Source organism: Podarcis raffonei, chromosome 7, assembly GCF_027172205.1.
Source record: "Podarcis raffonei isolate rPodRaf1 chromosome 7, rPodRaf1.pri, whole genome shotgun sequence".
NCBI lineage: Eukaryota > Metazoa > Chordata > Lepidosauria > Squamata > Lacertidae > Podarcis > Podarcis raffonei.
In genome coordinates this window covers 75,045,517-75,073,019 of record NC_070608.1, presented here as the reverse complement: position 1 = coordinate 75,073,019, position 27,503 = coordinate 75,045,517, and the positions used below count along the sequence as shown (strand labels likewise).

Genomic DNA, 27,503 nt, shown 5'->3' with positions numbered 1-27,503 from the left:
TTGTTGTTGTTGTTGTTGTTTAGTTGTTTAGTCGTGTCTGACTCTTCGTGACCCCATGGACCAGAGCACGCCAGGCACTCCTATCTTCCACTGCCTCCTGCAGTTTGGTCAGACTCATGTTTGTGGCTTCGAGAACACTGTCCAACCATCTCGTCCTCTGCCGTCCCCTTCTCCTTGTGCCCTCCATCTTTCCCAACATCAGGGTCTTTTCCAGGGAGTCTTCTCTTCTCATGAGGTGGCCAAAGTACTGGAACCTCAGCTTCATGATCTGTCCTTCCAGTGACCACTCAGGGCTGATTTCCTTAAGAATGGACTACATCTTGCTAAAATGGCTACAGCAGTGGACTATAAATAAACAGGACTGAAGGCAGTGCTATTTTTTCTAGAAAAGAGGTGCTGAACTCACCACGAATGCCACCTTTGCACTCTTATAATGTCAGTGATGCCCATCTGAGAGGTGCTGGAACTGAGTTCCGGAGAGTACCAGCTGAAAAAAGCCCTGACTGAAGGGAAAGGTTTGGTGAAAAACCAGCTGTGGTTGCAGTCACCTTTCTACTCAGTTATACCTCATTTTTATGACCACATTCCAACATACATTGCCACTATTTATTTAGCAAGTGCTTAAACTAGGTACCGCTCCAGCAGGATGGTAAACAGCATTTCTGTGCACTGCTCTGGTTCTCCAAAAGCGGCTTAGTCATGCTGGCCACATGGCCTGGAAGCTGTACGCCGGCTCCCTTGGTCAGTAAAGCTAGATGAGCGTCGCAAACCCAGAGTTGTCCATGACTGAAGCTAATGGTCAGGGGTCCCTTTAAACTAGGAATTAATATTTAGATCAATAGTTTTGTTTCATTTTATAACATTTTTTAAAAAATGCAAATAATTAATATGTTGCACACACAAATTAAAATACTATGCCCTATATATATTCACTTGTTATATATTGGTTGACATGTTGGAATCCTCAACTATCACCTTCCCTCTCTCTTGCTCCAATTCAAAAACAAGAAAGGAGGGGAGAATGAGATTTGGAATGCACAGAACCCCAGTCTCCAAGGACACTAAAACTGGCCACCCATGACTGAAAAATAGAAGCCTTGCTTGTATTTTTCGTTAGGTGAGAATTGCAGATACTGCCACATTACTTTTTCACCTCAGCATCTGTTTTTAATGTGTTCCTAAATTTCCCAGTTTCTACGGGTAACAACATAGCCCTGAGCAATAGGTGTTTTCTTTCAGTTGCTTCTAAAAGGGAGGGAGGGAAACAAAATTCACAAATGGTAAAAACAAAAAATCATGCATAAGAGTCTACTAAAGGTAAAGGTACCCCTGACTGTTATGTCCAGTCGCAGACGACTCTGGGGTTGTGCGCTCATCTCGCTCTATAGGCCAAGGGAGCTGGGGTTTGTCCGCAGACAGCTTCCAGGTCACGTGGCCAGCATGACTAAGCTGCTTCTGGCGAACCAGAGCAGCACACGGAAATGCCATTTACCTTCCCACTGGAGTGGTACCTATTTATCTACTCGCACTTTGACATGCTTTTGAACTGCTAGGTGGGCAGGAGCTGGGACTGAACAATGGGAGCTCACCCCGTCGTGGGGAATCAAACCGCAGACCTTCTGATCGGCAAGCCCTAGGCTCTGTGGCACCACCCACATCCCAAGAGTCTACTACTCCCAGCCTATATAGAGCTTGCAAATGGTTTTAAAGCAGCATTTTTGCCTATTCATCCTATTCAACCCAAACACTGCCACAAATGTAACTAACTTAAACTTGTGAAATTTACCACATGTACAGTCAGGGTCTGTCGACACAGGTGTACTAAAGTAATTTCCAGTTCAAATCCCCAACATTTGCTCATGGAACGGCCAACACATCGTCTGCCACCACTACCGCCTATACCTTTATATGCAACATGGCTGAATAATCAATCGTTTTCTAGCAACAACAGCAGCAACAACAACAACAGCAGCAACCTCTATTTAAGGAAGGCAGAGAATATGTATGCAAAGCATTTTAAATACTTCAAATGCACCTTATAGAGAACATCATCAAAATCATTATCATTTAGGTTAAGACAAAAATTCCATGTTTAAAAATATGGATGGAGGTATACATTTATTTATTTTCATAACTTGTACCCCACTTTATAAGCAGAATCTCAAAGTGGTTTATATCATAAAAAGAACAAGACATTGCATAATATATGGAAACTGCTAGTTCCTGGAGTACAGAATACCTATGATTGAAATAATGAATATGAGAACGAATCGGAAAGAAGAAACATGAAGACTGCAACCCAATTCTTTGCAGTACTTGGACAGTGAGAGGGGAAATGTGTTGAGATGTCCTGACAATGATTTGCAGGATTTCCCCAAGTTAACACCCAGAGAGACAGAATCTGGAAGGGGGAGAAAGAGATATGAAGAAGCATACATATGCCACACAAATGGAGGGCTTTATTAACACAGCCATATCAAAATGTCATGGGGTTTTCTGGTGCAGGCATCTGGCTGCAGTGACATGTCTTGTTTTATCTTGTCACACTCATCTTGTACAGTGCAATCTTTTACTGGTGACGCTTCACAGCAGTGACACATCTATCAGACTAAATATATAGGGTCAGATTCACTGAGGCAGGCACAGAGAGGTTTAAATTACTAGCCATCATGTCCGCCTGTCCCTTTGCATAGTCCCTCGTTATCTCATGCCAACCCTGCGGGGAAGACAGATGGTACTGCTGGTGACATATGTACCCAGGGCATCCTCCATGACTGGTCAGCTTAAATATGCACCACAAAGTCCATGAGATCTCCAACAGTAGCAGAAAACACATCATTCTGTACCTTGACCAAGTCATCCCTGCACCCAGTACTACGTCCTTTCACCCATCTTGGCCAAAATAGAGCAAAAGGTAATGACTTCATTTCAACAACGTCTCTGCTTGGAGGTTTCTTCAATTATCTAATAATAATAATAATAATAATAATAATAATAATAATAATAATAATTTATTTATATCCCACCCTCCCCAGCCGAAGCTGGGCTTACAGCGGCTAACAACAGTAAAATGATACAACATTCTAAAATCATTTCATTTTAAAATCAGTTCAAATCAGATTAATGGCAACCATTGGGCTAGAGTTCTGTGAGGGTTGCCAAAGGAGGGGGTCAGGTTGTGCCCTAGCCAAAGGCCTGGTGGAACAGCTCTGTCTTGCAGGCCTTGCGGAAAGATGTCAAGTCCCGCAGGGCCCTAGTCTCTTGTGACAGAGCGTTCCACCAGATTGGAGCCGAAAAAGCCCTGGCTCTGGTTGAGGCCAGCCTAAGCTATCTGTGGACTGGGACCTCCAAGATGTTTTTGTTTGAAGACCGTAAGGTCCTCCGTGGGACATACCAGGAGAGGCAATCACTCGTAGCCGAGTAATATAATAATAATTTAATAATAATAATTTATTATTTATTCCCCGCCCATCTGGTTGGGTTTCCCCAGCCACTCTGGGTGGCTCCTAATCAAATATTAAAACCACAATACAGCATTAAACATAAAGAGTAAGATTGTCTTCCATGAACACAGTTTTAACAGTGAGTCCGTAAGCGACTGTGGAGGCCAATTCTGGATCCACGCGTCCTTCCACAGTGGGGACATAGGTTTCCGGTCAGGAGTTGATCATGGTGAGGGTTTGCCAAATGTGCCTTCCTCTTAGCTCATTTCTCCCTTTCATCTGAGTTTGAGCGTCTTCAAAGCCCATGACACCTTTTGTAAAGGCTGTTCTCCAATTGGAGCACCCGCAGGCCAGTGTTTCCCAGTTGTCGGTTTATACTACAATACTTTTTTTTTAGTTTTACCTTGATTCTTCAATTATAGCCTTTCCCCATCAGAGAAAGGAACCTTGATGAATATACAGAACTTTGTGGAGGTCTGTTGCATTGCAACAGAAGCCTGGGAGTGGTGTCCTTATGGCATCTTTCCTGTGCCAAGACAATAAACTATAATAAAAGGACCAGCAGGTCCAAGGCAAGCAATTTAGTTCCTGCCTATGCTGGTACCACATTACCTGGAGGCTGGGCAATGTTAATACACAATGGAACCACATCACTGGTCCCATCTGCATGGTTCATTTATGCAAAATGTTATTGAAGCAGCCTGGGAGGAAGTACAGCGGAGGTGAAAGGCAATCAGGGGAAAAATAGGAGATGTGCTTCAGGGTGCTTCTAATTATAGGACAATATCACACAAAACTAGGAGTTTGGGTTTTGCAGACTTTTGATTTTGCAGCAGACATGGAAAGTCTCCAGAGAAATGTGTCATACCACTTTTTAAGTGACACGCATACTAAGAAGGTGGAATGATCATTTAGTGTAAATGCTTAGGCTGCGAACACAGCATAGATTCAAAGCACATTTAAAACACATGGCTTCCCCATGGGTACTTTCCCCCTTACAGAGCTACAATTCCCATCGCCCTTAACAAACTACACTCTTAAACTGTTGAATAGCTTGAAGATCATGATAAGCTTTGATTTCCTATTTTCTACTGTGTCCCTTGAATCACTTACACACTTCTCATTAACCATCTTCAGAGGCAGAAAGCACAAATGCTATTGCAGGAGCACAGCAGCTTTGGTTTACTCTGGTTCACAAAGGACCTTCTTTAATTCATGAGCAGGTGTTTCTATTTAAGCTTTAGAATCAACATGAATTCATGATTTCAATATGAAATCCTGTTGGGGCTGCTGCATTTCACTTAACATTGTCAAATCCTTTCAAAATGATACGTTCCTTATGTTTTCAGTGCCAAAGGGGGGGGGGGAAGAAAAGAATTACAGGAGGCATAAAGAACTAAAAAATTAGTTTTGACAAAGAACATTTTAGTTTGCCTTTTTTCTTAGATCAGGTGTTGCTTTTCCCCTTTTCTTCTTCACAGTGCAAGGCACTGTAATGTATAAGAAATAATTATAATAGAAGATAGAGAAAACAAGAAAATAACCAAACACAGACTGAGGATCCAGCAAAACAGGGATTTATTTATTTTCAGCTGGAACTCAGCAATGGCACCTCTTAGATGGGTGCCATTGCCACTATAAGAGAACAAGGGAGAGGTTCATGTTGAGTTCCATCACTTCTTTTTCTAGAATATGAACACTAAAGACTCTCCTCCTGGAAGAGAGGGGAGTGGTTGTGGGCGGGAGCCTGAGCCCCGCCTCTAGCAGTGGGCGTTAGCCCCCTGCCACCCACTCACCTGGCTGGCGCCCACACCCATCGGCAGGCACCCAACCAGGTGCCTCCGAGGGGGCATGTACAGCAGCCTTAATACTGTGGCGCCAGCCCCTCCTCGGCCTCACTCTTCGTCGGCATTGGAATAATGTGTCGTGGTGTCGAAGGGCTAGGTGTGGCCATCACCTATGCTTTGAATTTTTGAGTATTCCATTAAAGGAATCTGGGGGTCGTGTATTTTGTCCGATGCCTGCTTGGCGGGAGGCCATGGCACGACCCTCGGTGACATCAGGGGAGAGCCTATAGTTGGATTAGCATCAACAGGCTCCACCTACTGGTGAATAAACCCCCTTGTTTCAGACTCACCCCTCTCTGAGGGGGTGGAGTCAGCTGGCGTAATCCAATGCCTAAGCCAATACCTTTTCACTTGCTGTAATCAATAAAGTTGTGGCCTTTTCTTGCCCATTAACCTTATATCACGTGTCCTTGTGTATTCATTCCACTTTGGGGGGATCGGGTCCTCGAACCACAAATATTTTTCTCGGACTGATATATGAAGGCCATTTTATCTGTTCACATTTGTACAACGTTTCTAGGGCAGCAACTGAACATTGGCCAAAACACCCTATCTGCATAACATTACAATACCTGCAAGCTGGTGGGGAAGTGGCTCAGAGGAAAGTAAGAATTACAATCAGCCATGTGTGAGACAGATACAGGTAAGAGATCTCTCATGCCATGTCAGGCTTAATTTTCAATAAATCTACAATCACTTTTTTGGGGAAGACTTTCGTAAAGTCAGAGATGTCCCACGTTCAGATACACAAAATTTTGATAACATTCCTTCAGGCAGAATTCCTTGGCTAAACTGAGACCTGGAACAAAATAACATCCTTCCTTAGTGTTGGAACGCTAGTGAACAGTAAAGAAGGCTTACTCCTTGTTGCTTGGTAGCAAGGCAAGTAAGTGGAACAGCATATGACAGGTCATATCACTTGAGTTACTGAGGTCAATCAAGCTAGCCAAAAGGAAATATTCACTCACTCACTGAGATACTAGCTTAGGGAAGCTTAAGAATCATTGTGGATTTTCTGGTGAACTGTTTTAGGATAGCGAAGCCAAAGATGAAAAAGATGCTTCGAAGTAGCAGGTGACTACAGAACAAAAAGAGAGCAAACATCAAAGAGGATCCTTTGAATAAGTAGCTTGGCTATGTGATATATACTAATTTCAAGGTGGCTATCACATAAGGAAATACCTGGTGCATTCCTGATGGTTTTTATAAAACATTGAGACAGGCCGACAAATAAAAACACACACTACTGCCCCTAGGATAGTCTCCTTACTCAATGAAAACATTTAAAATGAATTATATTATTTCCCGTCTTTTTGCTCTGAATGCATGTACATAGGCTCAAAAGTCTGATAATGATTTAGACAGCTGAAATTGGCCCAATAGCTGATATCTTTTTTGCTTATATTCTATGTCTGACATCTTACAGGATTCTAATTAGTGAGGACAAAGATACGATTCACTGTAAGATTGCCCCTGAAGGAATGTAAGAGAGAAAGTTGCATTTGGAACATGACAGAAAAATATGAATTGCTCCTCCTACACAGAGAGATGCTAAGTGGGATATTAAACTATTACGTATTTCCTGTCTCACTCTCAGTGTCATTGTTTTTGAGTTGGGGGGGTGGCTCTCTCAGGAATGCATCCTATGCACTCCCAACTCTGGATTTTCAAAAGTGAATGTGTGGAAATGTAAATTTGGGCCTTTTTTAAAATAGAGAACCGGGCAGACCTTAGATGCTATTTGCGAGATTGCAACTGCTAGCTAATGAAAAGTTAAATTAGAGCAGCAGTTTATTTTCTGTCCTGCAGCAAAAACTCATTGCAAATCTCACATCAGCATTGACAATGATAGGCCTTCTTTTAGTGTCCTGGCTCAAATAAAAAAGGTAACAAAATTGTTTTGGACTATATAATTTGAGCAGCTTTGACAGTCACACCCCCAAAGGCCTTGGCAAATATGAATCGACATCAAGGGGAAGTGCTCAAAGAGGTCAGCATGAGATCAGCATGCAGAGTGGGTCCAAGTTCATTTTGGCTTCCACGGCTGAGCTGGAATAAATGCCTTCCATATTTCAAACTATATAATACACCTTGTTTTATTTGATTATGCAATTGCAATGCTGAGCTCTGGGTAGTTTCTGTTTGCTGCCATTGCTATGCTGAGTGACCAACTGCGTTTTAGTGAGGATGAAAAAGAGGAGCCCCAGCCTTCATTATTGAGGTTATTAATATTATGCATATGGAAGCAAATTGGATGAATAAGAACTGACTCTTGGAAATGAAAGTACTTCAGTCTAATAGTATGGTTCAAAAGCTTTATTTACAGAACTTGACTCCAAAGACAACTTGAAAACTAATAAAGTTACATTCAGATAGTTGCATCATATCATATACTGGTCCCAGCAATATCTTAGATTATGAATATCTTATATCCAGATCTAAAAAAATCAAAGCTCTCTCTTCCAAACAGTCTCTGTTAGCTCAAGGCTGTTTTCCTACGGAAGAGAAATTAGCAGGTCAATTCTCTTCTGTAACTTCACAGGCAAGACTCACACACCCAAAATGAAGACCTAATGATTAGCATATGCATAGACTTGTAACACTATATCTTTCCTGTGATTTTGAGCTCATCACTTCATGAGGTGCAGAGGTACAGCCCCACTTAATGATTAACATTAGCTTCTCTATAGACACATTACAGAGTTACTTTCCCTTTCAGTGTACATTAAACACTTATACTTAATGTTCCTTTCCAGGGGCCAGGGATCTACCCCACAGCTGTAATGCACAACAAGGAAAATCCCTGCACCTGGAATTGGCGACAACCATCTTCTGAGAAGTGGACATATTGGAGCACATCATAGCCTAGTGTCCAAGACTAAACACTGATACGTAACTCGGGATCTTTCTTGTAGGCTGAATCAGATTGAATTCCAGTGGAATTCCTCAAATATGGTAGTAACTGTTGATGGTTTGAGTGGTAGTGCTTACTGCAACCAGCCACTCAAAAGACTAAATCTAGGAATGGCATTGGATATCTTGATTAAATTGTTGATTGATTTGTAGCTTGCCTTTTTTAATGTATTTTTTTTGAACCAGATTTTGTAAGAGTGTCCTGGGTTCCTTCTAGAGGAAGGTTGTGATAAAACAATCCAACAATTATTACTATTATTGCTATTTGTTTGTTTGTTTTTCAGATTGCAAGAAAGTCATTTTGTATGTCCATGCTTCTCATGCCATTATCTGAAGACACGGAGCTGAGAGGGATATTCAAGTCACCAGTGAGGCTAAGCTCCTTGGAAATACATCAGGGTTCATCATTTTTGCTGGGAATGGGCTGCTTTTTGAGGGATTTGATACTTTCTCCAGCAACTTGATCTGAGGTTAAACATAAATCTACTGGAAGTAACTATGTACATGCCACTACAGTGGCGTAGCGTGGGTTGTCAGCACCCGGGGCAAGGCAAGTAATTTGCGCCCCCTAACCCGTGGATTTGTGCCCCCTAGCCTGTGGATTTGCGCCCCCTAACCCTAACCCCCAGATGTTGCGCCTGGTGTGGCCGGCCCCCCCTGCACCCCCACGCTACGCCACTGTGCCACTAGCAAATTTTTATCTACCAAGTGCCCCATAAAGTATCCAGGAAGCTGAGAGCATACATTCTTTAAGAATTATGGATGTCTGAATACATTAAACAGATACAGTCTATTAGCTGGACATTATATATGTGTATATTGATGCATTAATTGAGGTAATCAATATTACTCATCCAAGAGTTGGATTGGCAACAAATGCAAGGAATCTATTCTCAATGTGATGAATGCTCTTGTCAGGAGACCAACAACTGTTACTTTAAATGTTAAATTCTGAATGAAACTGGGCTTCTCTGCAATCTTCTGGGGCTTCCTACAGGCAATGTTTAATACAGCATAAAAACAAAAATCCAATCCAGAATAATCTTACCACTTCCATATGAATAGGTGAAAAGAACCATGGAAGTACTTTGGGACAGACACATTTATCTTTTTCAGAAGATTTACTTTTTTAGACATGATAGTGATAAGCTTGACATGAGTCAATAGTGTGATGCAGCAGCAAAAAAAGCTAATGCTATTCCAGGCATCAACAGAAGTACAGTGGTACCTCGGGTTACATACACTTCAGGTTACATACGCTTTAGGTTACAGACTCCGCTAACCCAGAAACAGTGCTTTAGGTTAAGAACTTTGCTTCAGGATGAGAACAGAAATCATGCTCTGGCGGCACGGCAGCAGCAGGAGGCCCCATTAGCTAAAGTGGTGCTTCAGGTTAAGAACAGTTTCAGGTTAAGTACGGACCTCTGGAACGAATTAAGTACCACTGTATAGTGTCCAGATCATAGAAAGTAATACCACCACTCTATTCTGCCTTGGTCAGGCCACACCTGGAATACTGTATCCAATTCTGGGCACCACAATTTAAGAAGGTTGTTGGCAAGCTGGAAGATGTGCAGATGAGGGGAACCAAGATGATCAAGGATCTGGAAAGCAAGCCTTATGAGGAGCGGTTGAAGGAGCTGGATATGTTTAGCCTGGAAAACAGGAGACTGAGGAGATATGATAGCCACAGGGCCGTCTTAAGCATATCTGGTGCCATGGTGCAAAGTTCCCTCCGGTACCGCTGCCCCCCCCAGAGTTGTCAACCTTTTTTTAGGGACGGCAGGGCTGGAGGAGGCAGGCAGCAGCTGGAGGGTGGCTCCTCTGGCGGGGAAGAGCCAGAGGCTGGACGCGGCGCCTCCCAGCTCAGCTGGCCGCTTTGTGGCACGGTGGCCATGGCAGACGGAGGCTCTGGGCACGGCGCTGCTTCGGCGCGGCATGGTGGAGGGGGGCGAGGGGGGCGAGCTGGTGCTGGGAGGCGCTGCGTCCAGCCTCCACCTCTTCCTTGGCGCCCTCTGGAACTTGGCGCCCCGGCGCCCCGCACCACTAGCCTCTATGGGTAAGACGTCCCTGGATAGCCACCTTCAAATGTCTCAAGGGCTGTCACATGGAAGAGGGAACAAACTTGTTTTCTCCTGCCTGAACTAATGACTTCAAGTTACAAGAAATGAGATTCTGACTCAACATCAGGAACAATTTTCTGACAGTAAGAGCTGTTCAACAGTGGAATCATCTCCCTTGGGACGTTGTGGAAGTTTTTAAGCAGAGTTTGGATGGCCATCTGTCATGGATGCTTTAGCTGAGATTCTTGCATTGCATGGGGTTGGACTAGATGACTCTCAGGGACCCTTCCAACTCTGCAATTCTATGATTCTAAGCAATTATATTTGTCCTTTGTTTTTCTATGGGAAACAACAACACACTGCAGCAACCAAAACATTCTGATAATCAGAAGTTCAGGTAATGGAGACTGCTTGAAACACGGTCACAAATAACACAATGTTTTCCAAACTGATTTCCCTATTATATTTTCTGAGATGCTTTCCTGGTTCTGTATGAAAGAAAGAGGTCTTACTTCCTGAGAGTCAACCTCTTTGCTTTTAAGGGCTAGAATAAATGCACAGTACTTGCAATTATTTTATTCATTTGTTTGCTCATTTCTTCTTCTTCTTCTTCTTCTTCTTCTTCTTCTTCTTCTTCTTCTTCTTCTTCTTCTTCTTCTTCTTTGGCGATCACTCGTACCTGAGTAAGATTGTCTTCCATAAACACAGTTTTAACAATGAGTCTGTAAGTGACTGTGGAGGCCAATTCTGGTTCCACACGTCCTTCCACAGTGGGGACAGGAATTGATCATGGTGAGGGTTTGCCAAGCATGCCTTCCTCTTAGCACGTTTCTCCCTTGCATCCTGAGTTTGAGATTCTTCAAAGCCTATGACACCTTTGGTAAAGGCTGTTCTCCAACTGGAGCGCTCACAGGCCAGTGTTTCCCAATTGTCAGTGTTTATACTACATTTATTAAGACTTGCCTTGAGACAGTCTTTAAACCTCTTTTGTTGACCACCGGCATTATACTTTCCATTTTTAAGTTCGGAATAGAGCAGTTGCTTTGGAAGACAATCATCATTTATAAAAAGAATTTCATCATATGATCCTAGTAAATGCAGTACCTTTGATAACATACAATAAGACTCCACTACAATAAAAGCAATGCATCACAATTTATAAAAGCACTTAAAAATGCAGCATCATTAAAAACACCCAAGGAGTCAAATAATTGTCTTATTCCTAGTCCTTTTTACTTCTCCTATCTTCAGGTCTGCTCTTAAAAAAGGCGGGAGGTAATGATAAACTCAATCTGCTGTTCACATGCATAGGTTACATTTGATATGCTATGCCCCCTCAGGGACTGGATTCATTCACCTGCCAGCCCAGATTAGGATCACCCTGAAATTCTGCAAGATGAAGCAGACCTTGTTTCATACAGAGTAAATCATGCACTAGTATTCCATTTTATCTTGCATCTCAGTGAAAGGGATCACTGCAATTTTGTTTTTTCTCTTAGAGAGTTTTCTGGAAATGTTAAGATTTAAATTAGGACTGAGATGAAAGGAGGGGTGGTCACTTTTTCAAATACACCTTTTTTAGTGCTTCCCAATTTTCCAGTGACTGTGAATTGATGTTGTCACTCAGCCAGATCTGATTGGATGCACAGTATTGCAATATCGGCATGTTCACTGCATGCTCACTGATCACTAGGAACACGATGTAGACATTAAATCCCTGGATTACACTTGAAGGAGCAGTAGATCAGAGAAACAATTCCTCTGAACTTGTTTAAAAGTGGACAGAGATTCCACACAGGCAGATGACTTTTTCAGGGAACATTTCAGGTAACAGCTTTCACCTCACCACTTGAAACAGGTGAATGCTCATAGAAGCCCTAGTTGGAACCCAAATCTACAGGTGTCAACAAAACTAAAATGTCACAAATGCTGTATTGGGACATAAAACATAGAATAAACCTACAGGAGGTAGCAGTAATTGCTCAGGTCACTGGAAACATGAGGTAACCTCATTTAAAACTTGAGTAATCTATGTTAGAGCTCTGAACTACCTAGATTGCCCTTTAAAAACAATGACAAGAAGATTTGAAACATTTTTACTGTTCAGTCAGTTCTTAACCTGAAATTTAGGTAATCCTCTGATGAAAGCAGGCATCCCTGAACCCTTAATATATTTCTGCTAATTTAGACATGGAGTCTAACTCTATTTCAAAAGGACTTTGGATGGGAGACTTTGGTGGACCAAAGCTTGGCCTGGGCTTCATCCACATATTGAGTGGATTGTGTTAAACTGGTTATAAGGTGAGTACTTTTGTCCCATTTTCTAATGTTCCTTTCACACTGTACTCTCCTGTTCTGTCAAATCCTGACCATTATACTGCCATAAATGTCATTCATGCAACAGCAAGCAACAAACGTCACCAGAGATGTTGGTTCTGCCCACCCTCCATGGACATGGGCACTGCTGTTCCCCATGACTCACCATGTCCCTCTTGTTTTACATTCTGCCATTCTTCTAGCCTTTACCTTTTGGGCAGGACTTTCTATGCTGAAATATCAGCAGACCTTTTTTATGGCCAGGAAAAAAGAAAGAGGAAAAGGAAAAAGACACAAGCCTTAAAAAGGGTGGGAGTACTGTGCATCACATGAGCAGCTGTGGTGTGAACCTGCGAAAATGGCAGGAAAGTTACCACACAAAACTCCCACAATTTTCTGGGTTAAGGCTGGGATAGCTCAGTTAGTAGAGAATGAGGTTTTAATCTCAAGGTTACGGGTTCAAGCTAGGGCTGCCATACGTTCGGATTTTCTGGGACATTACTGGAAAACAACTTTGGGGTTTGCTCGATTTCAGTGGTTCCCTTAAAAAAATTGGGGTTCGTCTAAAAAATGCTCAACAACTAGGAGTATCCTGGTTTTCACTTTTTAAAATATGGCAACCCTATTTTGAGCCCCACATTGGATAAAAGATTCCTGCATTGCAAGGGGTTGGATCTTCACAGTCCCTTTTACGTCATGTGAAAGCTCAAACACAATGCTCAACATAACAGTCAGTGAAACACTGGGGAAACCGAATAAAGTGCAGTTTATTCTGGCTGACTCAGCTTCTGATTTTGCTTATAAGCCAAAAAAATAGAAACTCTAGCCCACATGGTGACTCACTGTGGTGTCCAGAGACCTCAGTATGGCATGAGAAAGCAATATTGTCTACAGCTACTCTTTTACCACATTGATTTTGAGTCCAACCAGACTTGTTAAAGGGCAGTAATCTGCAAACAATAACCTTGAAACAGCGTTCACACTTCGTCATATGCTCTTGAATCACCCTGCTGTCCCTTTTTATTTTGCCATATGCTCTGCCCAAAACATTTTATTTGGGTTTCCTTATCTTTATTATAATCTGTCCTTCTTCAATATTCTCTTAACAAAACCACTCTTTTCTCTTCCAAGTCTCTTACTCCTTTCTCTAGCATATAGGCCAGTGCTCCCCAAGGAGTTAGTGCATCTAACAAGAAAGTTTTTTGAGTTTTTCAATGGAGTGGGGGGAAGCAATTAAATAAGAATGTTGAGGATGAGCTTGTGATGAGAATCAGCATAATAATAATAATAATAATAATAATAATAATAATAATAATAATAATTTATTATTTATACCCCGCCCATCTGGCTGGGTTTCCCCAGCCACTCTGGGTGGCTTCCAACAAAACACTAAAATATCTATTAAACATTAAAAGCTTCCCTAAACAGGGCTGCCTTCAGATGTCTTCTAGAAGTTTGGTAGTTATTTTTCTCTTTGACATCTGGTGGGAGGGCGTTCCACAGGGTGGGTGCCACTACCGAGAAGTCCCTCTGCCTGGTTCCCTGTAACTTGGCTTCTCGCAGCAAGGAAACCGCCAGAAGGCCCTTGGCGCTGGACCTCAGTGTCCGGGCAGAATGATGGAGGTGGAGACACTCCTTCAGGTATACTGGACCGAGGCCGTTTAGGGCTTTAAAGGTCAGCACCAACACTTTGAATTGTGCTTGGAAACGTACTGGGAGCCAGTGTAGGTCTTTCAAGACCGGTGTTATATGGTCTCAGCGGCTGCTCCCAGTTACCAGTCTAGCTGCCACATTCTGGATTATTTGTAGTTTCTGGGTCACCTTCAAAGGTAGCCCCACATAGCGTGCATTGCAGTAGTCAAAGCGAGAGATAACCAGAGCATGTACCACTCTGGCAAGACAGTCCTTGGGCAGGTAGGTTCTCAGCCTGCATACCAGATGGAGCTGATAAACAGCTGCCCTGTCTCATTCAGATCGAACTCTAATTGCACTTTTTAAATGTATTTGTGTGTGACCAACTGATCACACATGGATGGAAAGAAAGGCAGCATGGACATATCAAGATGGACATTCCAATGCAAATTTGGACGCACATGATCCCCAAAGCTGGTATGCACTTGGAATCCTACTTTAATGCACTAATCTCCTTAACTGAATCAGGGTGAGTATCTTAGAATCCTAGTTAAAAGATGGGGAAATGCACTTGGTGATTACATATATTTTTAGATGTGGAAAATTCCAGAAATAACTTAGGGCTCAAAAAGATCTCAGACTTTGAGAAAAGCATGATAAAAAGTTGTTTGACCTTGTTCTCATGACAGCTTGATGTATGTTAGTAAAAGAAGGAGAGAGAAACAGCCCTCAATCCTTCCAGAAGAATTGATGTTTTACCTCTCCTGCTACATCGACCAAAAGGTTAGTGAGTAGGGGTTTCAGAAAAGAACAATGCAAAGGAAAGGCAGATACTCAAATTATGAAAGAAGTGGATCGTTTGTCATGAGCACAGATAAAGAGATGAAAGATAACACAGAACCTTTTCCAGTAAACCTTCCTGCCAAGGCATATTCTACCATCAGTTGTATGAAAATGATTATTGCAAAGTGCTCTTAAGATTTCTAGAATATAGTAACCATGCCGTCTTAACATCTCAACAATGTCTTCCATACAATAGCATTTATTTTGCTGTTGTGACATCAGCAGCTTGACTACGATAGGGAATAAATTACTTTTACAAAAGCATCCTTTTCTGTAAAATAACTGCTCATCTCAATTGCATCCCTTCCCAAAGCCATTCCATTGCTTTTCTGTTTAAACAAACAAACAATTTAATTGTTGAACAGGCTATCAGTATTAAGTTTGGCCTCAATAAAACGAAGCACATATATGTCTATTGCAGCACGACTTGCATGCCTTGTGATCTGAGATCGATTTCCTGTTTTTGCTTTATACTAAATGTAGCCAGGGTTGGTGGGGGAATATATTGAACACAGGAAACAGGAGGTTTACCCCTTTCGCCTATATCATTTTCCCTAATGTAAATCAATTTCCTTCAAAGTGCTAATTGCTCTATAGCAGGGAAAATGCAGGCATAAATATATCACACCTGTACTTTCTCCCATGTGGTCATAAGAGCAGCTTGAAGAAGGCAATTTGGATTTGGGAAAATGGCATAGCAATGTGATTTATATCCTGTCCCACACCATTTTTCCAAGTCACATTAGAGGACACATCCCAGTGGCTTCATTTAGTTGTGTTGTGTTGTTGTGTTGTTTGCTTTAAAAATGATTAATAATTGCTCTCCTGGTATAACTTATAATTTGACCTCTATGCCAAAATTAAATCACGGTGCAAGACAGTATTGATAGGAATTGTTATTGGCAACTGTTTGTCTCAAGAGACAATGGAGTACGCCTCCAGGGGTGAAGTCAAACTGCTGCATTAACAGCACCAAAGTGATCTCCCCGGGACGCAAGCCTGGGCAGTGTATATGGAGGCCCTGAGCTGTCCAGACAACAAGACTCCCCTCTTGGCCTCGCTGATGTGGTCCAAAGGAAAGCAGAGCAATACGCTTGGCTGCAGGAGTAACTGGAAGAAGACACACAAGGCGCCATCCAACCATCTTAGGGACTCCAGATTTGTGTAGGGTATACTCCTTAGTCTTTTATTCTCCCAAACACATCCCACAAGGCAGAGGTGGTTTAGGAACAGAGTTTTCCTTCTCCTAGATGGGCTGCCTTCCCAGGTTGATGAGCCCCATCTGGCCCTCACTTCCCTCTACAGCACACACAGAAGCCACCTTCTTGATAGTTGGACTCACTATTGGTCTCTTCCACTCAATCCACTAGAGCCTATGTTTGCATGCAGGAGAAGTCCCTAACTCACTGGGGGTTTGAGACCCATTTACTATCCTCACCTGGTTTAGCTGGCCAGTTTAAGCCATTTTCCAGGGTCAGGCTGCTGCTGTGTGCTGACAGCATCTAGGAGCCACAGGTGAGAGCTGAGTGCAGTGTGGGGACCAAAGGTGGACAAACAACCCCGGAAGGAGCATGACAGGTCTCCCATCAGAGGTATCACCCCTCTCCTAACACTCCATGCACCCCAGATATGGCATGCATATGTTTATATGGTACTCAATAATTGGACTTTGGGACAAATAAAAGCAATCAAATGTGTACTTGAGACCTCACCTCAACAGTTTCAACCTTCAAAGCAATGTCATTTGATTTTCAATGGGAAGATCTTTGTAAACAAGTCTGTGAGACCACACAAATACTTTCCTAACACTGCAGTCTTGAAAGGGCAATATGCATCTAGAAGAAGTGTATATGAGTGGATTGGAGTTCAAGTGAGCTGGCTTGATGCAGATGTATATCTGAATGAGTATCTGCATTAAATACCCATTCAGATGGGTCACCTTTACAATGGTATGGATGGGGGAAGGGGTGTCACACACACATTCATTCACAATGCAGTGGAAATGGAATTGTGCATCCAGAACCATTCTATTACACTGCACACAAACTGTTGCGTTTGATGATGGAAGGACTTATCTAGGTCTTCAGAACAAACAACAAGAACCACATTTTCTGACCCATTTCTCTTTTCATAAGTACTGGGCAGACTTAAAAATACAGCATTTGACATTAACTTCCCTTGAAATGGCTAATAAAAAATAGGAAGCAAAAAGGGATCATAAAACCTATTCATTAATTCCGTTCCTATGGTGAGGTCACGGAGAGGCCAGATTGATTTTTATTAGAATAACAAACTTCAGAGAGTGAATTTCACCTCAAATGTGAAGCTACTGACTGATAACGTGCCCCGAGTCCCATCATTCTACAAAACCTAAAAAACCGTATTATGGGTGAAGAGGGCAAGACACGAAAGGGCTGTTCATGAACTGATTCATTGACATAGTGTTACCTGAACCAATGCCTTATTCATATCAGAAATCAAAGCTAACATCACTGCAATTGTAATGAATGTTTTATGTTTTGTTACTGGCTATGAGACCCGCATTCTCCAAAATTGTCTAAATTGGGGGTGGGGTATATACACTGCAAAAGCTGATGCCATGAAGGACTTTGAGGCCCTGAGGAAAGCTGAGGTGTTTGAAAGTATGAGACCCAAATGATCACAAACTCTTCTTGTTGAATACCTGGCAATTGTCACAGTGAACTATTCCTTGTGATCCACTTTGGATCATGCCTGAGCATTGGAAAAACACAACCCTCCCATATTCCCAAATCCTAGCCAAAATGAGTGGTAGCAACACAGAAATAGCAACTGTAGACATACAGAGGAACAGAGAAGACTGGAGTCTCTGATAATATTAAACTAAAATTATATTAACAGTTGATTTCAGGAATGAGTTGGCTGGCTAAAAATAAATACACATATAAAAACTAAGATTCCGCCCAATAACTTTAACTGCATCGATAGGAACAGGCTCTCATTCTCCTCAAATATTCCTCTCAAACTCCAGAAGAGAAATGTTTTAATGTTTGTAGTGTTCTCTTGCAGCATTGGTGGGATGCAATGTCTATAATCTCTAATTGAATTCTGGGACTAGGGCTGATGGGGGTTGGAATCCAACATAAAAGTAAAGGTAAAGGGACACCTGACGGTTAAGTCCAGTTGCGGACGACTCTGGGGTTGCGGCGCTTATCTCGCTTTATTGGCCAAGACAGCTGGCGTACAGCTTCCGGTTCATGTGGCCAGCATGACTAAGCCACTTCTGGCAAACCAGAGCAGTGCACGGAAACGCCGTTTACCTTCCCGCCGGAGTGGTAGCTATTTATCTACTTGCACTTTGACATGCTTTTGAACTGCTAGGTGGGCAGGAGCAGGGACCGAGCAACGGGAGCTCACCCCATCACAGGGATTCGAACCACCAACCTTCCAATTGGCAAGCCCTAGGCTCTGTGGTTTAACCCACAGTGCCACCCATGGAGGGCCACAAATTCCCCATCTCTGCTTTAAAGGGAGATGAGCCTACAGACCCCTTCAAGGGAGATTCATTTTCTGTCCCCACTTCAGAAAAACAGGCATCTCCCCCATCACGCTTGGGATGTGATCAAGAAGAAAAGTGTGCAAAGAGGAAACATTAGTCAATGCTTCCCATCTTGCATTTTCTAAAATAAAAATGAATCCATGCTTGATGTGGAGACTCAAAAAGGTGAGATCCTATATCCACACTTAGAATTGTAGAGTTTGAAGGGACTTCGAGGGTCATATAGCCCAAGCCCTGAAATGCAGGAATCTTCTGCCCAATGTAGGGTTGAACCCATTACCATGAGACTAAAAGTCTCATGCTCTACCATCTGAGCTGTCACAGCAGTGATTGAGCAACAATTTCGTTTGAACATATCAACATTCAAGCACCTGTTTTCCGAACCTATTGGATTTTAATTTTGGCAATATTGAATATTTGCAATCGCATCGAAGCAATGATTGTGGAAGAAGAGACCCACTGTACAAAAAATGACATTCAGGGCATATTCCACCTGTTTTTCACAACTTTCTCGTTGCCAGCACTTAATATCTGTATAGATTGTTTTGCAGCAGCTAAAACTCCATGCTAACGGCAGATGATATTCATGGTGGGTGATTTAAGGGTAGGAATTAAGCATCTGCTCATAGGGGCTCTATTAGCAGGATTATATGTTAAAAATTTATTTTTTTATCACTGAACAGAGCAAGCTTTGAAATAAATATCTGAATGGGAGAAACCATAAATGCCTATGTATCTGTTATCTTCTCATTTAGTGGTAAAGTGTGAAGCAAGCTCTTAAAGGACTGGAGCTGTTTTCTCCTTGCTAAAAATTCAGAGCTAAATTATCCAATGTAGTTATCTTTTTGGCGGCCACAAAATAATACATGATTTGGCAAAAAACAAAACAAAAACCCCACCACAGCTTAATGCCATCATGTGCTTTCTGAAAGCACTAATTCTCTCAGGGTTTCAGGATTCTTAATGGAAATTCTGTGTGATGCCCAGAAAGAGGAATCACGCTGATGCCACCATTAAACATTACTTCGTTCAGAGAATCAGCAAAAAACATATTTACTTGTCCGGTTAATTGCAGAGATCATACCCCAGGAATAGGAAGTCCATTAATCACCATGTCATGTTCATTCTACTGACATAATCTATATTACTTTAAAACGAGTTGCACTCACTTTCCCCTTTTTTTCATATAACAGACATTGCAAAATAACCCTGACATTGCAAAATGTGGGAAAAATATTTTTGGGTATACACACAAAAAAAATTGGTCTATTATTCCAATATTACTCCATACCAACATGTAGATCTTATGGTCACTATATTACTATATTACTCGTGCTTCTTTTCCTGGGGGCACGCGGGGGCACGCATACCCCTAAACATTTTGTGAATCTAAGTTTTGCCTCATTGAGGGGCAATATTTCAGTAGTAAAATGAGAGTACCCATATATATGCACATATATATGGAAAAAGCACTGTATATTACTAAACAACAAACACTGAATTTTTCATACCAAAACCCTAACTAGGCAACATTGCAGCACTCTCAAGGTGTTGTACACCACACCAACGTTACAGGCTGGGTGGGGCTGATATAAATTTGAGTCTACATCAGGCAGAGAATCCTAGCAAGCATCATGACATTTCAACTTTTTCCTTTATTCCATAGTGTTTCTAATCAAGTTGATGTGACCCAGCCATTAAACTAGATTTAAAAATTTGTAAAGGTCATGGCCACCAGCTCTAGGGCACCCCAGAAATGTATCTGAAACAAAACAAAACACCTTAAGATAAAAGAGTGAACATGGACCATGAACCAAACAGGCTAGAAATTTAGATTATCCTCTGATTCCCTCAGCTATCCTAATATGCCACCATTATTTTATTTGTCTGACGCAAAACCATTTTCAGCAGCAAGACTGCTGCAAGCAATGTAAAGAACAAACCCTTGACATAAATCTGCTGGTGCTGATTTATAAGTAGAGATGTCTGTGAGAAATTAAGATGGCAGATTGTTGGGGTCTCACCCACTGTGCTTGTATGGTGATGGGATTCACTGCAATGTTGTTGTTTTAAAGGAGGGAAGAGACAGTGGCCCACCACAAAATGCCAGAATTAAGCCCCCTTGGGCTGCTTAGCCCGGTCCTCTCCAAGTTTACCAGAAGTAAGTCCAAGTCAGTGAGATTTGTTGCCAAGCGAGTATGCTTAAAATTGCAGCCTCATGTAAAGAACAGTCATTTCTTGTTCCTAGAAAAAAATTTAGCACAAAACAAGACACCTTCAGCCTTTGTCACAATAAAGTTAGTAGCTAAGAGTAGACACTAACAAATAATATGTTGCAACAGGGGAATGTATAGATTCAATTCTGGTTTTGTTAGAATTGTGCACATATGTGGTTTGAATATGGAATTTGTACATGGAATAAAATGCAAGAATAGGCATTCCCGAAACCAACTATCTGTTTTTGAGACATCTTGGGCAACATTAACATAATATTTCAAAACCTTAACCCTAAAGTAAATGGCTGCCACTATGAACATCAGTGCTCCATAATACTGAATTCCATTGCCTGGAGGAGAAGCACTGAATTTGAACTTTTCATATATTATGCCTCAGTGCATTATATATATATATATATATATATATATATATATATATATATATATATATATATAAAATCTCCAAAGAAAACAGTGCACAGACCAGCATTTGTTTATATCTGGTTTCCATGGAAATTAAGTGAAAGATTCATTTCACAGTCCCATCTTCTCCAAATTAATAATAAAACAAAAAGGTTAGCTATTATGCAAGCTACTAGCCTTCCAATCACCATGCCAATTCAGGGGTGCAGGATACAGTTCTACTTACAGTGGTACCTCTAGTTACGAACTTAACTTGTTCCGGAGGTCCGTTCTTAACCTGAAACTGTTCTTAACTAGAGGCGTGCTTTCGCTAATGGGGCTTCTTGCTGCAGGTGCGCCGCCAGCAGACGATTTCCATTCTCATCCTGGGGCAAAGTTCTCAACTCGAAGTAACACTTTCAGGTTAGCGGAGTTTGTAACCTGAAGCATTTGTAACCTGAGGTGCATAGCTGTCAACTTACAGATTTGAAAATAAGGGACCAGCAGCCTTGAAAATAAGGGACCAGCAGCCAAAATAAGGGACCTGCAGCCTCACCTGTTCCAGGCACTCCAGTCTTCCTGTCCTCCTGCAGTCTGGTTGAACTCATGCTGGTAGCTTCGAGAACACTGTCCAACCAACTTTGTAACGAGAGGTTCAACTGAATAGAATCTGAATCACATGCACCACAAGGCCTATGCAGCCTCAACTTAAGATGGCTCCCCGGCCTGCCTTTGCACTGCAAAGTTTGCAGCAGCACGTGCAACAAAATAGCATCCAGCATTCAAAAAACCCCTCAGCTTGCATTAACTAGCCACACACAAGGCATGCAAGCTCCACCCCCAGTCGTTTTTAGACTTCTTATTGGGTGAGCAACACAGCCAAACAACACAGTTGGAGCCTCCCTCCTCCCTGGCCGGCAGGGAGGGAGGGAGAGGAGCTGCTTCCTTTGAAATTTAAGGGACATCATTTAAGGGACATTTAAGGGACATCCATCAATAAGGGACAGCAGCGGGACATGACGCTGGAATAAGGGACTGTCCCTTCAAATAAGGGACACTTGACAGCTATGGAGGTGTTTATAACTCGAGGTACCACTGTATTTGGAAGTTTCTTAAGGGTTGCAAAAAAATCAAAAAATCTCTTTTTGTAAAGAACATTCTCAGATTTAGGAAACTAGTAACTGAATTAATCTCTGTTAACTGGTCTAAGATAATTATTAACTGCATTTGTGCCCCAGTTATGATTTGCAAGCAAGACATTATAGCAGCAGGAGCAGGAGCTAGAGCTGGAGCTCCCTTCCTATGCAAGCTTTAGTATGCAAAGGATGAACCTAACCCAACAAAGGTGAACTTTGAGCTTTAAATTTTCAATGGCACCCTGCGTAGGCCAAAATTTGGCATGGCCCCCTCACCATCTGTTGTTCATTATTATTGTGGCACCCACTATGGTGCCCTCTCAGCTTTTTACCCAGTGCAAACAAACCAGCCACGCTCCCCCAAGTACATCTCTGCAGCCAGTCATGATCTTTGGTATATAGATATTTTGTATATTGTGAAGTTTATGGTGAGAGTCAGGTTTTAGCCACACTTCCTCTTGTCCCGTCCCTTTCTCCCGGGGGAAATCACCGTTTAGCACTCAGTTGGAGCAATTGGCTGTTCAGCATTTTCCCAGTTTGCCGTTTGTTCCAATTTATTGCTGAAGAGCAGGTTTTCCCTTCAAAAGGAGTGGGAATACCTCTCAGGCCATGCTTTATTGGCACAGCACAAGCCGAAGTGTGGAAGAGACCCCAGTGTCTAGAGCCTGGGAGACAGGGTTCAAATCCCCCACTGAGCTATGAAGCTCACCAGATGACCTTGGGCCTGTCAACATCTCTCAGCCTAACCCACCTCACAGAGTTTCATGGAGATTAAATGAGGAAGGGGGGAATCATAAAGAAAAGAAAAGAAAATGCATTGGTAAGCCACACAAAGCTGAAAAGTGAAGATAAGAAGGAAGTCCTATTTTCCCAGGTCTCCACATGGCTTCATCTCCAGGCAGTTCATTAGTTCCTCCTGACCTAGCCTAGCTATAATTTCTTCTAGGTCAGGCCTGTATGAATGTCAGGCTCTGACCTTACTGTGGATTCCTACTCCACTGATTCCCAGATGTCACTTCCTGTCACCCTACTAATTCCTCAGATTTCCTTCTTCCCTCCAATCCTCTGGCTTGTCTTTCAGTCTATGCAACTTCATTCACACTCCTTCCTTTGGAGTGTGAGCCTCTCTGTTCTGACCCTGCGCTTTCCGAATCAACCTGTCTGTGAACCTGCCCAAGTGAACTGCTGCCAAATCTGGCTGGGATCACCAGCTCTACTCCCTGCATGCCAACTTCCAAGAGCCTGCTGCTGAGAGCGACAGCCTTTTCAACAGTGGCAAGTGTTTCTGTACCCTAAAGCAAGCCTACTGGGTATCACAATGATTTTCAGAAGTCCCGTTTTACAACTGGCTTTGATGTTTTGAACAACAAAACTGCAACCTTTTGTCTCAGGGATAAGGGGGGGGGGAGCCTTGGTTATAAATGTTTGCTAAAATGTCTGGCTGTGATCCTTGCACCCAACACCAGTGTGTCATTTCCTTAATAGACTTGTTCAATGAGAGTTTATCGAAGCGTATCTTTTAATACATGCCATATTTATTCCAGTGAGAAAGGCAGAGAGACGCTAGGTGAATCAGTACGCTGTAAATGTCTGTCGCACAAATGCTAAACTGTTATGTAATGGAATACTAACAAGAGTGCGATGATTTGCAAAACATATAGTTCATACTTGTAACTCAGGACTGAGATGCTCATCATTTACTTATTTATTTGCTTTTAAAGGTTGAGGAACCTTTATTTGCCCATAGGAGCCACTTTATTCCCAGGGGATAGATCTCATCAATACAGGCACCCTGTATTAGTTCAAGGGTTCCTTCTTTCAGACTGGGATCCTGGGGAAGTGAGGAGAGACAGACTCTGAACCATTCATGGTTTGAGTTGCTACTTATTGAAAAGAACAAACCAAGTAAGGTGAGTCTAGTCTAAGTACAGGTCAGGGCAAGGCAAGGCAAGGCAGGGAAGGGCAGGGGAAAAGACAACAGGACCTTGGAGAGCTCCCTGATGGCAATAACTCTGTAAGGGAACTATTGCCTTAGCAGCATCTTACGAGACCTTATGAATTCTGCCTGCCCTGATTTCTCCTGTTATTCCTGCACTCTCCAGGGATCTGTCTGTTGCACAAAGGGCCACTGCCCTATTGTGCAGCCACTGACTCCACTCTGTGGGGGTGATGAGGGCTGCCTGTGATGTATGGTCCTCTGAAGTGGAGACCATGGGCAAGTCTACACCTTCTTGCCAAGATGCTTCAGGAGCAAGGGTGGCAATGGCTCACGAAGTGCTGCTTCATCTTTCTCTGAGCTCTAATGCAAATTGTGGCCCAAGGGCATTAATAATAATAATAATGATTTTTTATTTATACCCTGCCCTCCCCAGCCAGAGCCGGGCTCAGGGTGGCTAACACCAGTAAAATTACAATAAAAACATAATAGGGGAGAGAGAAAACACAACTTAAAATACAGGTTAAAAATACAATTTAAAATGCAGCCTCATTTTAATAATAGCCCATAAATCAAAACCATAAGGAGAGGGAAACTTAAGGGTCAGACCGAGTCCAAACCAAAGGCCAGGCGGAACAGCTCTGTCTTGCAGGCCCTGTGGAAAGATGTCAAGTCCCGCAGGGCCCTAGTCTCTTGTGACAGAGCGTTCCACCAAGTCAGGGCCAGTACTGAAAAGGCCCTGGCCCTAGTTGAGACCAATCTAGCCACCTTGGGACTTGGGATTTTGTACCGTCTGCCCTTCCTGAACATGAAAACTGGCTCTTGGGAATCAACTAGAAATATTTTATTTTTAAGGATGCCAGCAACAATGGAAGCTGTATGCCAGTTCTCCCACCTCCCACAATGTTGCTCATGTAGTGACATAATCTTATTATGCATCACTTGCCTCCACCACCACTAGCAGCTGCCAACAGTATGGGACAGGGGATGGTAGGAAATGTCACGCTATAGACTTGACACAAGGCTGCCATGTCAAATAGAATAGCTACAGTTCTAAATGCAGGACCCTTTTTATTCCAGGAGCAGAGACTACAACCTAGGTAAAGGTAAAGGGACCCCGACCATTAGGTCCAGCCATGATCGTCTCTGGGGTTGCTGCACTCATCTTGCTTTATTGGCCGAGGAAGCTGGCATACAGCTTCCGGGTCATGTGGCCAGCATGACTAAGCCGCTTCGGGTGAACCAGAGCAGTGCATGGAAACGCCATTTACCTTCCCGCTGGAGCGGTACCTATTGATCTACTTGCACTTTGACGTGCTTTCAAACTGCTAGGTTGGCAGGAGCAGGGACTGAGCAACGGGAGCTCACCCCGTCGTGGGGATTCGAACCGCTGACCTTCCGATCAGCAAGTCCTAGGCTCTGTGGTTTAACCCACAGCACCACCCACGTCCCACAGCCTAGAGGTGCCTGAATATAACCCAAAGAACCTACTGAAATCCCCAAATCCTCTGAAGCAAGTAGCATGCAACACCCAAAAGGACTTGACAGCAATCTGTATTTTTATTCAGCACATTCAACTTGAAAAGGGCATGAACAATTAAGTAGCAGCTTGTATAAAAAACATTTTAAGATACTTAGGTTTTACACATTCTCTAGGGAATTCCAGGGAAAACAAGCAAAAAGAAATATCTAATAAACTTAGCATGGATAAATGCAATCTGATGTGCAACTGTATGTGGAGATGCGGGTACCTCACTTCCAGCTATATATACCTCCTATTGATTGCTGGATGATCTATCAAAAAAAAAAAAAACAGTTTTGGAATAATTGACACTGAAAATAACTGTATTAACTATCATAGCCATTAGAAAGTTAAACAAGTATCAGGGATAAAGAACAGGGCTACACAAATGTTTTGGGCTATCCACTCTGACCCCAAGGTCTCACACCACCAGCTTGGACCACATGAGTTTACATGTGAAATCAAGATGTTTTGCCCATCATGTCTCACTTTACACTTGTTTACACTGAATTGCATTTGCCATTTGGAGGGGTTCTTTTAAAGCACTTCACAATTCTTCACTGCTCACCCCTAACCCTCAGATCATTTATAAATAAATTTAAAAACACATTTCCCAATACTGATCCTTGAAAGACTTTACTTTCAACACCCCTCCTATCAGGAGAGCTGTTCATTTTTTCCTGCTCTCTTTTCCCTATTACTTAAGAAGTTCCTGATCCACAAGAGGACCTCATCTCTTCTTCCATGATGGCTAGGCTTATTCAGGAGTCTTTTGTAATGTTCTCAGATGTATAGATAACCTTGAACAAATGGAGTGATCCCTGTTACATATTCTTCAGATAATGTTCACCTCATTTTTTATGTTAGGATTCCTCTCTCCCAGGAATCCAATCTCCCCCTTCATAAAAACCTTGACACCAGTTCACTTTGATCTCATTCCCAAAGAGATTTGTTCAGCCTGATACTCAGTGTGAAAACTTCCTATTCTCAGCACTTGTCTGGTGAACCTTGGCCTCTACTGCAAACAGGCTTTCACCTTCTACTCAAAAGCAATCCGTCACTTCCAAATAGAACAAACTAGGAAGACAAATAAAAGTTCAGCACAGCTCAACTCTATTCACACAGTGAATATCTCACAGTATATGATTATGACATTTTACATACTGTGAATAGGAAGCTTATATTAAATAGAAGAGGGTTACTTACGAATTTTCATAAAATACACTGTATGGTGTAATTTTAATAATGCGAGACAATAACAGAAAATGCTTGTAATTGATTTCAGCCCATTTTCTTGACTTGGGAAAACCAAACCAAAACAAAACAAATATTAACTCAGTCCCAATTCCTCTGGTGACCTCTTGTTAACATAATGACCAGATTGATAACATTAAGATTTTAGAGCCCTGTGCAGATGTCCATTAAATGTTCCAGTACAGATCTGGAAGAGAGATCTAAATTCCTCCACACATTCAAGATTCAATTTGAAGAAGACCTACAGGCTTATGTTGATGTGGAAAAGGGTCCATGAAATACACAGGCTATAGATACATGGGCACTGGGCATTATCCCAACCCCCCTCCACACACACTCATATACAATGTCCCTATCTGGGCTTCAGTCCTATCTATATGAGGTGGAATCATATTTTCTTGGACGTGAGGAAATTACAAAAACAGTGAATAAAGAAGTAACG

The 27,503-nt window shown here is 42.3% G+C and overlaps 1 protein-coding gene across 5 annotated transcripts in view; it reads right to left on the bottom strand.

Moving 5' to 3' along the window:
- The window catches only part of CDH18 (cadherin 18), a 625,894-nt gene that overhangs the window by 229,981 nt on the left and 368,410 nt on the right, over nucleotides 1–27,503 (bottom strand). The gene's annotated exons all lie outside the window — the stretch shown is intronic.